General features: G+C 43.5%; 1 long non-coding RNA gene across 1 annotated transcript; it reads left to right on the top strand.

The window, feature by feature from the left end:
* Nucleotides 1–304: 304 nt before the first annotated feature.
* LOC147246788 (uncharacterized) lies at nucleotides 305–13,225 on the top strand. Its single transcript, XR_015109827.1, has 3 exons — nucleotides 305–416; nucleotides 10,653–10,827; nucleotides 12,197–13,225. It is a non-coding gene; the product is annotated as an uncharacterized LOC147246788 (long non-coding RNA).
* Nucleotides 13,226–14,881: the final 1,656 nt, after the last annotated feature.

The raw sequence follows: 14,881 nt of genomic DNA, 5'->3' as shown, positions 1-14,881 counted from the left end.
CGTACTTTAAACAGCGTGATCTGCGAATAAACAAAGCCAGTAAACAATAGAGTGGAGGCTATGCCCGCATATAGGAAGAGTACACACACAAGCCAAATTGCACAAGTGTAAACTTTGAATAGGACGCAGCAGCTCTGTAAATTTACACAGACATTAAATTTCCTTCCATTCATTTTAGACATATAATGCTAAGCTGATTTTTTTTATAGCGCACTGATCGATATCTCTGTAAAATAATCATTTTTTAACTAGCGGGGCAGCGAAATCTTTGCTTTGTGCTAAAGTCAACAGTGACAGAGTTTGAGCTCAAATAAATGCCGCGATGTCTGGAGCCCTTTGCAGAAAGGCAGAAGGCGAGCTTCTACAATGGGCTCCTGTGTGGCTGCCAACAACAAGCGACGGCTATTTTTGCACAGGTATGAAGCTTTTTACGTGGATTTGTGTTTCTTTAAGTCTGTATTTAGAGAGTTGGGGGGATGTGCGGTTTGATGACAGGTCCCGGACATGCAGGCATGGAGGAGAAGGTGGTGGTGGTGTTGGGTGGAGGGGGAGGCAGAAGCGGGATAAATTCAGGAGAAATATTGGATGTAAAGGAGGATGGCGCACAGCTGAGGAGGCTGTGCAGGTTGTGTGATGGAGGCTGCTGCAAGTTTTCAAGTGTCTCTGAGATGGAGAGAGAGAGAGAGAGAGGGAGAGGGAGAGGGGGAGAGAGAGAGAGAGACGCCGCTGCGCTGCAGGTCCTTCAGTCTGAGAGCAGGTTCGAATTCAGCCTTTCAAAAAGAAAAACGGATCCAACAAATGCAGGGAAAATTGATTTGACCACAAAAGAAAATTCAGCTTCCTGCAGTTTCTTCATTTACTTATTTTTACCAATCTAGAAAAAAAAAAAAAGAATGTCGATCCGCACCTGAAACCACGCAGGATCTGAACGCTCGGACCGGGGACGTTTGCGTTCTTGCAGCGTGCGGTGGAGAGACGCTCCGCTCAGCAGGAGAAGCTGCAGACGGCTAGGCTCTTATATTAGCCTTTATTATAAATCTAAAAATAAATATAAATACACTTCAGATACCATTTTGAGAATATATTTTCAATTATACATTAAAAATAATAGCGAGGGTATAAATACAGCAGGGTATGTCCCTTTCTTGTGGTTGATATTCAAAAAGTGTTTTTTTAAAAAGGGGAATATTTTATTCACTGATGTGCATATAATAATTATAATAAAGAAGATACTACTACTACTAATAATGATACTAATACTCAGGGTACTACTACTATTACTAATATATTGAACAGAAAATCTTGAAAGAGATGCGGCGTCTCAGCCCCTCTCAGCTCTGCAGCTCGAGCGGGCGGCCTTCCGGAGGGTTGTGGGTTCGAAGGTAACCAACCTCCATCAGTGCCGGAGGACATGGGGGGGTGTGCACCTCCATCTCCATCAGAGAGGATACCTCTGCAGCTCGCGGCGCTCCATCGTAGCCGCCGAGCACATCTGTTGTTATAGCAACTAAATAAAAGATGGCGCAGCCGCTGATCCTTTTACTCCGCTAACCTGATTTTACTGAATTCTCCAGCTGGCATTTGCATATTTCCCTCTCTCTCTCTCTCGCTCTCTCTCTCTCTCACACACACACCCACCCACACACACCAGACGCATCGTTTTCTTTTCTTCTCAGTTGTTTGCAGGCAGTCTGATTCTAGTTGCGGGTTTTTTTTTTCGGTGCATATTCGTTGTTTCGCTGAGTGGAAACAAAAATACCCGCTCAGCTCTGGTTTCTCCGGTGCCTTCTAACAGCGTCTCCCGCCGTGTGTTGTAAGAGACATTTTTCCCCCCGCAGCGATGGATTTCGATAGGCCTTCATTTTAGACCAGTGACTCAACCCCGGGAGTCATCCGCGCACCCACCCATGGGCGTCAGCTGCCTGCAGCGGGGCAACAATAGCAGCATATGTTGGCTCCGTGGTACGAGAGCAGCGGCGGAGATGCCTTGGTTCTCCGCTTCTATATTCACGGTATACTTCAGGGTGTCTGACGCACCTATAAGGCTGCGCGTTAGAACACCCAAGTAGCGCTGTTTCCATGGCGACAGCGGGACACCGGTCCAACAAGCTGTAATTCTTGTCCCGGGCTCTTGCAGGGGAGGGACCGAGCACACTAGTCCAACTTAACTCCTCTTTAAGGAGAAATGCTCCTAATCCTAAATCTCAGCAAGGCAAAGTGCCGTCCCGCAGTATATTAAAGGGAGCACAAAGTCAAAACTCAGAGGCGCCCAGGGCTCCTCAGCAGGCGGCCTGGTCCCGGAAAGACGCCCCGTCACGCCTCGCATCCCCTCATCTTCTCCATATAACACATTCATCGTCACAATATATTCTATTTTAAAAATTAGTCGAGTCATAGAGAAACAACTAGATTTATTCAAAATGAAATAGAACCTGCAACAGAAACCATGTCTGCTGCAGCTGGATGTTTCATCAGATATTAGTTCTTTATTTTTAAGCCCATAGGTCACAAAGTCATACATCGTTTCAGTATTTCGAACAATTTAACTGTCAGCAATTTAGCAGTTTTACAATTAGCCATAAGCTGGATTTCTGATATTTTTTAATTACAACCTGAATGCGTGATGGGCCTGATACTTAAGTTAAATAACTTCAATTTACATTTATGAATGCAATTATTTCTATTATTTATTCCCTATTTCAAGTCAGAAATATTAAACCAGAAGACTAAACTATACATTGGACACATTTGATGTGGGAATATTTTCAGAATTAGAATTAAAGCTCACACTGCTTGGTTTTACTTTTTTGGCTCAAAAGGCCTCAAACTTAAAATTGGGCTTTAATCATTTAATCTCCCAAGAACTTTTACAGTTGAAATAAAAGAAAAGACTACGAAAAAACGTGTTTTTTTTTTAGTTTTCTTTAACAAAGCTCTCACCATTTGCAAATTCTGTGCACATAAATCTTGATATTACAGTAATAAAAACAATGAGTGAGTTGATTTTTGAAGGATATTTTACATAATCTACCGACAGTTTAATCCAAATTAATCGCTCCTATCCTGGAAAATCCTCTAATGCAATTTCCTTCCCTAATGTTTACACTCACACAAAAAAAAAATCTCCCTCAGCTTTATTTCTGTCAGCTGGAATTACATCCAACAATAAGGAACAATTTTCTTTTCTTTTACTGTTCACTTCTTCGCACTGCTGAAGGTGAAACTTTCATCCTGAGAGGCTGAAGAGAGTTTTACATTGAACAAAACTGACAGATGTGGCATTTATTTTGTAAATCTAGATGTATGAGGGTCAGCTGGAGGATCTGTTATGATGGAGAGGAGGGTGTGTGTGTGTGTGTGTGTGTGTGTGTGTGTGTGTGTGTGTGTTGGCAGGATGGACAGGGCGGGAATGCGGCCTCTGACTGTGATGTGTCCGCACTCTTCTGACACGACTATGTGACATTCCAGACTCCTTCATGTCCTCAGACTGAGAGTGTGCAAAAGAGAGCGAGAGAGAGAGAGAGAGAGCGAGAGAAAGAGAGAGCGAGAGGCAGAGTGAGAGAGTGAGAGAGATCCATCAACAATGCCCTTTGAGTTGTGGTAGGCAGCAGCTGGTGGGACGCGCAGTGACCTGGAGGCGATCTATTCAGGCCAGGATGGGGTGCCTCTCACTACCCTGCTGCTTTTATACGTCTGGAAGTGGAAGGACAGTCCGTGTTTATTCTGGTGAAATATTGCAACACGGGTTGGCCATCATGCAAACGGGAGAGAAAACTGGAGTTCAAATGTTGGGAAGAAGAACTTCACATTTTGTGGCCGTTTTTGGGTTGTTTCTTGATGGCTCGGTGACGGTCTCTGTGCCAGGTTAAAGACGCATAATCGTCTCGGCAGAAACACTGAGCCATCAGATGCTCAATCTAGGAAGTCAGGTAGGGTTTGGGTTAACTGCAGGAAACATTTGTGCGCCTGCACACACACGGGCTTCTAGCTCCTCTCTGGCAATTCCGCAGGCATTTCCCAGTGGGTCTCACTCCTCTCTTTGAGATCAAACCTTGTTGGCAAAGCTACCATAAAATTATATGTCAGTCAGCTGTGGTAAAGGGATGCCTGCTTAGTTGTGATTGATCTGCCAAGATTTCTTTATTCCCCTCGAGACTTGATACCTCCGGCAGTTGCCAGAGCTGATGGATATCTGGGGATAGCACCACATTACAGCCTCCTCTCTGACCCATTTCCACCCAGGATGGCCCATTCAGCAGCACACAGCCATAACATGGTGGCCAACATGCTGCAATATCTCCTCACTTCCCCCCAGAGCTCCAGCTCCAGGAAGTGGAGGCAGAGCAATTGCCAGCCAATCACAGCGAAGGACACCCAACTCATTAAAAGTTAATGAAACCTATAAACGTGGTGCGCCAGCGATTCATTTAAACCCCCAATCCAATCTCCTCTCCCAGCAAAGGCAAACAAGCCCGTGTGCCCCCGGTGCCGTCCTCGGAATAACAAACTACGGAATATTTTGTCCTGCATATGTTCTCCTATGCAGACATGTGCATTGTGATAGGCTATCTTACAATGGGACTTGTCCAATTTAGTGAATGCCAGGCTGGCGTTCAGCTGGGGTGAATTCTGTAATCTGCACCCCGACTTGAATTTAATGCCTTTACTTTACAGCACACTGCTTGTCAGGAGTGTAGATATGCCATTTCATCATTCATGAGAATCAATGACATTCAAATAATGTGCTCATTTTAATACCTTATGAGTGAGAGCACCCCCCACCCAAAAAAAACCACCCCCTGCATTTCCATCCACACATTCACAAGGATGTCAAGGACTTGACAGACGGGGGCCAAGCTTTCTCTTCTCCCTCCATCCTCATCTCACTCAGCAGCTAATACTATTTCTGCTCTCAATTTAATAAAGACTAATCAACATCAATAAAGTACTACTTTACAAGAGTACAAATCCAAAGTGGGGTGCAATATCCCCCCTTGTCTTTAAGACCTCTATTTCAACCCCCGGTGCCTCCGAGTGCTTCCCTTGGGGGATTCAAATTAAATTCCCTGCATGTATAGCGGCACTGTCAGCTCGCTAATGAATTCCCATACCCTGACTTGAATCAAATTAATCCCCAATTTAATCCCATATAAATGGCTGAGTTATTTATCATGGAAAGGAGGATGCTGGGTTGAAGGATTGAGGAAAGCTGGGAGGTGTCTATAGGGCTGTTGAGCAGATTACGGTGAAGGATGAGGCCTGTATGTTTTCCTCACTGCAGAGTAGTCCCCTGATACACACTATTAACCCTCGCCTGCTTGACGCTGACAGAAACATCACCGTGTTTGTCACTTAATATCCTCTCAGATTAAGGAGTCAACCGCTAGATTTATTGGCCGGAGCTGGGATACTCTTATCTTGAAGTGGCTAAGACAATGTTGTGTGAAAGGTCTTGTATACGATCACATGAGCTGTCGCCACACGTCCATGTTAGGCACAGTTGTGTGTGTGGATGCAAATTTCACATGGGCTTCACTCCATATGCAAAACTTTCATCTTATAAATTTTGGTAACAGCTCCGTCTCACTTTTCAGATCAGATGATCAACACCTTTTTTTTTTGTTTTTTTTTGTATTGGCCGACTGGTGAATGACAGCTACTTTCTCAAAGGGCTTATGTGTACAAATAGTGTGCCATGATGAAATAATGCTTTTTAGATGCAAATATAATGGTCTGCTGCTCCGTCAGACGAACCAGAGTAAAGGAAAGCAATTTCCAGATGGTGGCTTGAGGTTCAGTTATTGACGCGAATGCTAGAACCGGTGGGCGGTGGCGATTTTGGCCCGTTCACAAAGAGATGCATGCAGACATGCCAATATTATGACACTGGATAAAAAAAATTTAAAGACCAGATATGTGTCGGATAAATGATGTATACCAGGGGCCAAAGAAGTTGCTGTAACAATAAAGATATTAATGCAATGCTTGTTTTGAATGTGGTTCTGCAGGACAGTTGCTAAACTGAGCTGGATCTATAGGGCTTGCAGGCGAATCTGCAGCTCTGACTGTGATATACTGTGTAAAGTTATTAAGAAAGCACGAGCATGGGATGGATATGAGGATGACAGACGGTTCTGAAGTCACTTTGGCAGTTCAGAGGACAGTTTGGAGCCTTTAAAGCCCGCTCTACCAAATGTCTGAACAGCTACGGTTTATTGAGGCATCTGTAAGCTTACTGGTTTTATTGCCAAGCTTGGCTCGTGTACCTACCGTCATGCAGAGGGAGAGGAGGAGGAGAGAAAAAAAAAGCACACAAAAGTTTGCTGTTTGCCTTCATTCCACCAAATCCTTGACAGCCGTGCTATAGCCCATCACCATTCACACCATTGTGCTGTCACAACTACTAAACACATCATTTGTGTTGCAGAAACTCATCCGGTATGTATCCAATACCAAATGTTTGGCGACTAAGAGAGGCAGCGGTGGGTGGGGGCTGCATAATTTGCTAGGAAACATTTTACCGAACATTTGGTGATAAAAACGCCGGCGTCGGCCCTGAGGCTTAAAGCAATTAATTCAGGATCCTGACATAAACTCTCCAATCCTTTGACAGCTTGGAGCTGAAATAAAAATGCTAGTTCTCCTGGGAACGGCAGGAGATAGCTGGCTCTTTTCTGGACTGTTTGCTCACTGGCCCTGAGAGCAATCTTCCCCAGTCAGAATGAAATGCAAGGACACAAACAATGTACCGGCGAGAGAATAGGAGATGGGGAATGAACAGTTTGGACTATTTGCTTAGCAGAAGGGCAGCCACAATGGCCGGTCCATGGCTTTCCCATGCATCAAGCCTCTTAGTCTTAGGCCTCCTTTTGTTGCCTGGTTTCTTCTTACCAGGCCAGATAAGAAACCAGCTGCCCTATACTTTTAATTCCCATTGTACGCCATACTGTATGGTCATTTATCTGTCCACATTCTGCCTGCCTGGTGTTTAATTGATGGGTTATCGCGCGTGTATCTCTGTTCACCTTAGTGTGTGTACACGTTTAAGGGTTGAATCGCTCTCGCTTTGCCATAAAAGGCTGCACGATAGCCGGGAAGGGGTGGGTGGGGGGGGATAACGCCTGACCCCCTCTTCTCTTCTAAGAGGAGGTAGCACAAGTCAAGCGCAGGGTTTGATAAGTGATTTTGGCAGAAGCCGCTTGCATCATTTAGACAGAAAATGAGAAAAAGTTGAAAAGAATCTAAAGGAGCAGATATTGAGGCACCCTGGTTTCCAGGACTTGATGTACATTTTACAGCCGAAAGCCTCCGAGGGCTCTTGAGAGAGAAAAGCAGCCATTATATGACCTGATGACAATTCCAACGAGGGCAAACAGAGCAAGTGTAGTGGCTCGGGCCGCCAGAAGGATCCATATTGTGCTCTTTTCTTTTGTTTTTGTTGGTTTGTGTTTGCATTTACATTGAACAGCTCTCCTCTGATTGTGTATTCACACTCAATACATGTAATGTCTGCAGGAAATGGAAGCACCAAGCTTCCCTGTCGAGGTCTGCCGGGAATAAAATAACAATAGTAGATGTATCTGAAACAAACTAACAAACAAACAAACAAAAAAGAATGGTGGGATGTCACTGGAGGATCAATACACATAAGATGAAGGAGCATATTCATGCATGTGAGCAGACACTTGCCTAAATACAAACACACACACCCATCCCCCTCTGTAAAGGTTGTGGTGTCAGGGACCCCCTGGGTGGTCAGACTGGGGATGATTTCTACACAATATGATGTTGTGAAGAAAAACCTTTGAGAAAAGACGGTCGCTGGCTTTATTTTTTTTTTCCAAGAGAAAGAAAAAATATTTCTCTACGCTTTTAAAATGTGTTTTCAAAGTCAAAATTTGATTTGCCATATTTCGGACGATGTGCAACAAAACTGATGTGCGTGTGTGTGGGGTATTAATTTTATTTTATTTTTCTAAAGAGATAAGCTCTTAATCCATCAGATCAAATTTCAAAGTCCGTGGACGAGTCGCAAGACAGGAAAGATTTTTTTTTCAGGGCCACAATATATAAATATATATATATTTTTAATTCTAACACCAGAATTATTCCAGTGAGGCAGGAAAATTTAGTGACATAAATGTTGTAGAAAAATGTCTCCTTAAGTAACAAACAGTAAATGCTTGTTTTGGCATCGGGCGTGTGAGGGCTCAGGTATGGCAGGATAAATAGCTGTCTTATTTGTGCATGTGAGAGCTGGGCTGCTTGTGGGGTGGTGCTCTCATCTTCACGCTCCACCAACGCTGAAATAAAGCTCTGTTCGAGGCATTTCAACACCGCTTAAGGTTGTCCGTGGCCGTGTAATTTATGAGTCCAACGTTTTTAAGTTCACTCTGACCTACAATCTCACCAGCATTCACGGGCGGAGAGAAGAGCTGCGTGAGTCATAGGAAACTTACAACACTCCTCCAATTACCTCCAGCAATGTTGGTGGGAGCGATACCTGGAGAGTTCTGTGTGCGTCTGTGTGTGTGTGTGTGTGTGCGCGTGCGTGCGGTTCAGTCGCTAAACGTCGATGTGACGTGACCTCAGTAATTGGATGTACAGACACTTTACCAGGTTAGGTGTTTTGTCACCTGTAGGTCAGTAGGAAAGCCTGCAGGATATGATCAGAGCTGCTCCTTTCATAGCCTCCCGTAGCTCTCAGTGGGTGGTCACACGACCAGACACACACACACACACACACACACACACACACACACACACACACACTGACTGGTGCTTGCTGGCACTGATGCCTCTTTGGCAGCCCACCGCAGGACAACGACAGCCTCCTCAGAGCGTGTCTGTGATGAGTTGATTTTGGCTTTGGAATTACGGATTAAAATGCACAATTCAAATTTGAATTAATGTGAAAAACTATCTATTTTAAATGAAAAACACGAGGTCATTTTTCTCTTTAAAATTGAGTGGTTGAAAAATATTCTGTGATCAATTTATCACCCGCATTTGCTTCCATCACAGTTTTGTCAAACGTTAATTCATACATAAATTACAGAGGACCTGACATTTACCCAGGAGTAAATTTCAGACTTTAGAAATACAAAAAAAAAAACCACTGTTCGAAATTGTGGAGATTATTACTTTTATGATAGTGATGCGGTTTAAATGAGACCGAGCCTCTGATATTGATGTTTACCTCTCTGGTGTTTGCTTGGTGTTACAGTTATTTGACATCTGACTGGATTTTACTGCTAAGCCATCAAATAAAAAGGAAATTAAAACGCACATTATAAGCTTGCCTTTATGACATGTTGTTGTGTTGCCAAATTTACAAGCCGAGAGATTGTGCTTTGTTTATAATGCACCCACAAAAAACATTTGAATAAATGCATGTATACAATAATCAGATATTATTTTGATGCAATTAAACTGCACATGAATATGAAAAGATATCGTCTCGTGTGGTTTTAATTTAGAGGCCTGTTTTTTGGTAAGGAGAGAAAAGAACAAAACGATATTTATTTTAAGTGAAATTTATTTGCATTTGAAAATAGTAATTTTGCAATAATTGATGGATAATAGAAACCGCATGACATTTTTGAAAGGAAACACATGTTTGAGGCAGTGCAGTGATGAATTTCATTTTACTGAAACCAGTTCATATCTGTTTATTTCAGAACAAATCAGGATAATCATTTCAAATTTCCTTGGAGAAAATAAATGCGAATTGTGTACGTATGAAATATTAAAAAAAAAAATAACTGCACATTTGTAATAATCATCAAAACCTTGGACAAAATATACAAATAAATATCAAAACATAGAAATTAAAATAATAAAATTCTAATTAAAAAAAAACCCATTAACACCAAAAACGTTACCTTTATGGCCTGGATTTTTGATTTCTGTATATTAACTTGAGAATTCTGCGTCACTGAGGACCATCCCGTACCATCAACAGCAGATTGGAATGACGATTATCCCGCTCTTGTTTTAACTGACACCATTTTTTTCCGGCAGAAATATTCTGACAGTGAGATTTTGTTTTCTCTAACTGGGCTTGAACACCTTCAGGGCCGGCTGAGCCAGACGCGGCTGTGGCGTTCACATTACCTCTCTGCCGATGTGTGAATGTCAACACCCTGTAAACACCTTTGACACACATGCTTGAATGTGACGGGCGAGTTAACTAAACATTCCTGGGTGTTCCCAATAAAGGTTTACCACTCGTCCACCAGACTGCGCCGACCCGTCTCCCACGCTCCAAACTGCACTCTTGGAAAATATGTCGAGATATGTAGGGATAAATGTTTGCTCTTTTCCAGGCTTTCTTTTACATATTAAACAATGAAGAAATATATATATATATATATATATATATATATATATTCAAATGCTCATACTAAATGGTAGGATTTTTTTCCCCTCCTAGCATCCGTAGCATCTTAAAATGGAATGGAACAATGCTCTTTAAGGATTTGGGAATTTGGGAGTATAATTCCAGCCCAGTGCTTATCGCCACACCCAGACTATTTGAGTGTTTTGAGATGCGGGCTCCCTGAGGACGGATCGAAGGCGTCCTAGTAGAACTGCACATCAAATAAATAGGAGAATGGGATTTATATGGAGGCTGTGTCTCTGTCAAACAGGGCTCTGCTGACTGAAGTGATCCCCACGGCCCGAGCGGAGGAGAGGAGGGAGAGGAAGCCTCAGAAGGGAAGAGGGATAGCTGCGGAAGAGCTGCACTGATGCAAACACACACACACTCACTCACACAATGTCCCTCTCAGTCCTGGGTTGTGACCGGCCCATGGCATTGGCCAGGTATGTCAACTATGTTTGCCCAGCCATCCATCACCCATGTACCTTCCCTCCTGAAACAGGAACTTTTGTTTGAAGCATACACTTGTTAAGCCCATCCTTTGACTCCGCTCAACCTAATTTATTTCCTTATAGCCCAGAGACAGAGGATTTATTATCACCTAGGTTTTGTTCTCTATTTTCTTCTCATTGTTGGAGCGCACAGTGAAAACGTGTTGGTAGAAACATGGGTGTGTGTTGTCGCTGGGAGAGATTGTGAGCTGCAGTTTGGGGACACCAATGGCTCTTATCATGGGTGACCAGGGTTAGCAAATACACTCCGTATGTAAGGAGAGAAAAGATTTATGACGGCATGACGTTCACACACACGAGGATATGAAATGTTTGTGTTTTCCTGGAGGGCAGCACAGCACATTTGAATGAAAAGACAAATGTGGACTTTCCTTTTATTTCACATTTTCATATTTATCTGCAAGTTTTGCAAACAATATTGCCCTTGAACTGAGTGGTTTCTGTGCGTGCGTTATTTTCTCTTATAGAAATATCACACCCCCCCCCCCCCGAGCTGGTATGTTTGCCAAAGCACATGAGTTGACTTCATCTCCTGAAACACAACCTTCATTTATCTCTCCTTTTTTTTACTTTGAGTCGGAGCGAGAGCGTAGATAGCACTGAATGTGCCGCGTTAATGATTAACTGGGCTCGCCAAGCATCCTGCTTCGAGTGGCCACTTTGCCTGCTCTTGTGCCACATTTCCAGCCGTAAATGTTTGTGGTCCCACCGTTCTCTCTCTCTCTCTCTCTCTCTGACTTTCGTACAGTATTATTAGCATGGGGGGGTGTGTGTGAGACTAACTTTCAATAAAGAACCATTGGAATTTGGAGCTAAATGGAAGATAAGAGTGCGTCTCTGACCCTTTTAGTGCTTTATAAGAAGGTGGCTGTGTAAACCTAATCTCCCCTCCAGATAAATTTGGCCCTGCTTTGTGAAAAGCAAATTCATGTGTTGCCCCCCCCAACACGACTACCACCACCACATTCTAAAGCCCAATTTGACAGGCATGAAATGAGTCCTGGTCTCATTGACAGTTCAAGATGGAGAGCAAACTGAGATTAGGGCATGTTAATTAATTGTGCTGTTGGTAAAGTGCCTCCCTGTCCCATGAAAGACTCCTTTCGTTTATTGCGATCCTGCCAATCAGCGACTGCCATGTACTCACGACTTGATTTTCACTTGTTTAGTTTGGTTGAACTTTTGTGATTCGAGCCTGCGGCTACGCAACTTTGCCATCAAAGCATTTCTTCTGTAATGTCAGGGCCGCTTATTCATCATCACATGAGCCTGACTGGTGTGTTCTCTCTGTCCTCTACAGACGCTCAGGACGCACTTCCCGTCTACTTTCATCGCCCTGCTTCCAGCGACTTGAAAGCCCTTTCCCCGTCGATGTACTTGGCTATATCTACGTCCGACCTGTCTGCCATATGTAATATCAAAGCCTCTGTCAGCATGGAGCTGAATGGGGACAAAAGAGAGGCCTCCATTAATGATTAACTGTTCTAAAAGCCCCGGCTTTTGTATTCCCATGGTGCCGAGGCTATCTGGCCACCATGTGACATGCTCACAGCCTTTTTCGAGCAGATTGGGGGAAAGCTAGTGAGCAAACACAGGTGCTTTGGAGCAGCGTTGCCGACGCTGTCAGGGACAACCACAAACAAGAGCAGCTATGCCTGGCTAAATGAATCCCCACCCCTCCCACTGCCACCACCTACAACCCCCCCACCCCCTGCTCCCTCTCTCTGTGGCTTGCTAACTTGTTTGCTAGCTCCATATAGCTCTCCAGCTTCCTTCTGGAGAGTCCCCATGTCCCCCCCCCCCCAAACCAAGTCCAATGTCCACTACAGCTGCTCCACAACTTCTCACACCCTCCACTGAAACAAACAAATAAAAGTGGAGGACAGCCCAGCACTTCTTTGAGGTGATGGCATTTGCTGTGGTCTTGACTAGTGGAAGAGCAAACAAATTAATGGTGTTCGAGTTTTCACTTTCCAAACCAAACTAAATGTCTTTTAGTTCAAGTGGGGCAATTCTACTGACCCCGGTGTCAAATGCTGCGTGAGGCTTACACACTCTTGCACTTGAGGAGGCCGTCAGAAATTAAACAGGACTGAAAAAGCGGCACATGAACAATAAATGTGGAAGAAATTTCTGTGTGTGTGTGATAAATGCATGTTTATTTCTGCTGTCTATGTTTTGTTTTTTTTTTTTTTTTCCTTTTTATCGTCAACTTTCACAAGAGGTGTCTGGAGCACTTAACCTTTTCATCGGGGCTGACTGATTGTTCGCTGTGACGGGGGTGCTGTGTCGCTCAACTTTGATAAGACAATCAGATGATAGGACGGCGTTATCTTAACACGGCTTTCCGGTTGGGAGACAAATGAACAGTGTGTGATAACAGGAACAAAAGCTTTGCTCTCAGTGGCTGACTCCTCCATAGAAAGAAAAAATGATCAGGATGGAAAATTCACAATAGGCACCTTTTATTTCATTTTCAATTTTCTACTTGGCCACCGGAGTAGCTTTTTATCACTCTAATATTTATATTGTGGCTTGTTGGCATTTAAATTTCGCAGCCTGCAATTACCTGAGCCCATAAAGCTGGTATTATCACTGGAAAGATGATTAAAAAAAATGGTGTAAAACAAACCATTTAAATCAGCAGAGGAGGAAATTAAGCTGTAAAAAGAGTCAGTAAAAAATATACATCTCGTGTATAAAAAAAATGATGTGAGCGTGAGGATGAAAGGAAAAGGTCAAAAGTGCTTTTTTCAGTGACCTGCAACCGATCAGTAAAACACCAAATCTGCCTGGATTCTCGGACTTTTGCAGCCCACCTCTGCGAGTCGGCGAGGGGAGTGTATAATCAAGGATTCACTCAGGGCTTTGTTTGCTCTAGTCCCCCAAAAATGATTGGAAAATATATTGGCACCCCGGCGTGAAACGGTGATGAATATGCATAAATAAAATGTTCCAGTTTTAAGAAAGGCTAATTGAAAATATAATATTCACAAAAAAAGATTTTCCTTTCAGTGTGCAAGCTTATGTTTGCTGAAGTGGGAACATTTTAAAGTGAAATGTAACTGCCCTCAACAATTCAAAAAGCGTTTGGAATCGGCGGAGATGTATTCGGAGCAGTTCGTCTCATCCCCTTGCTCTGGCGCTGGTTTTCAGCGGGGATTTAGCCCCGGCTGGTCGTGAGCGGAGTCTGATCAGAGGAGTTACAAATCCTCACTTTTAGGGTTCTTACTGTAATTCACAGGCCTGTTGGCTGCAGTAAAGCGCGGGGGCCCAACATTTCGAGAGGGATTTGAGACAACATCTTTGTTGCCTCCTCATTGTGTGACGGTAAAGTCGTCCAGCAGCCATTGTCTGACCAAACTCAGCTCAGACCTCAGCTCAATCAAAGAAAAGTTTTCCAGTAATGAGGACAGACATGAAAGCTCATTGAACACGGCGACATGTTGAAAGGGCTCTTTTGATCTTGCCAGGCACAATGGTCAAATTTGAAAAGAGCAAAGTGTGCTTTAAGCAGCAATGCACTGCATTAACCCCTTGTCTTTTGACAGGCCCGCACCTAGAAGGAAGCAATATTCATTTCCATGGAAAATGTAGTACATGAGTAATGGCCTCCTGGATGGGAGGGGACCTTCGCACTAATTCTACCTGCTGCCTTTAGAGACCGGCTGATAGATAGATAGATAGATAGATAGATAGATAGATAGAGAGATAGAGAGAGAGAGAGAGAGAGCTGAATTGGTGCTATAAATTACCCATTCATTTCAACATGCCAAAGTATCAAAATAGCCATATTTCCATTTGCTTGTGAAGTAATTCTTTGGAAATGTTGCGGAAAAGGGAACGGGAATAAGTGTGTTTTTGTCAGAAGATAGCGATAAAGATGATATTCAGCTTGACTGTTATAAACGTAGAGGAAGAAGAGGAAGAGGTCATCTACAGCCTTGAAACCCAAATCAGTGAGGTCTTGAGGAATTGCCTTCAG

Source organism: Aulostomus chinensis, chromosome 17, assembly GCF_037954235.1.
Source record: "Aulostomus chinensis isolate RoL2024-O1b breed Wild chromosome 17, RoL_Achi_v1.0, whole genome shotgun sequence".
Lineage (NCBI taxonomy): Eukaryota > Metazoa > Chordata > Actinopteri > Syngnathiformes > Aulostomidae > Aulostomus > Aulostomus chinensis.
Note: the sequence above shows the minus strand (reverse complement) of the source record. Positions and strands in the feature narration are given on the sequence as shown.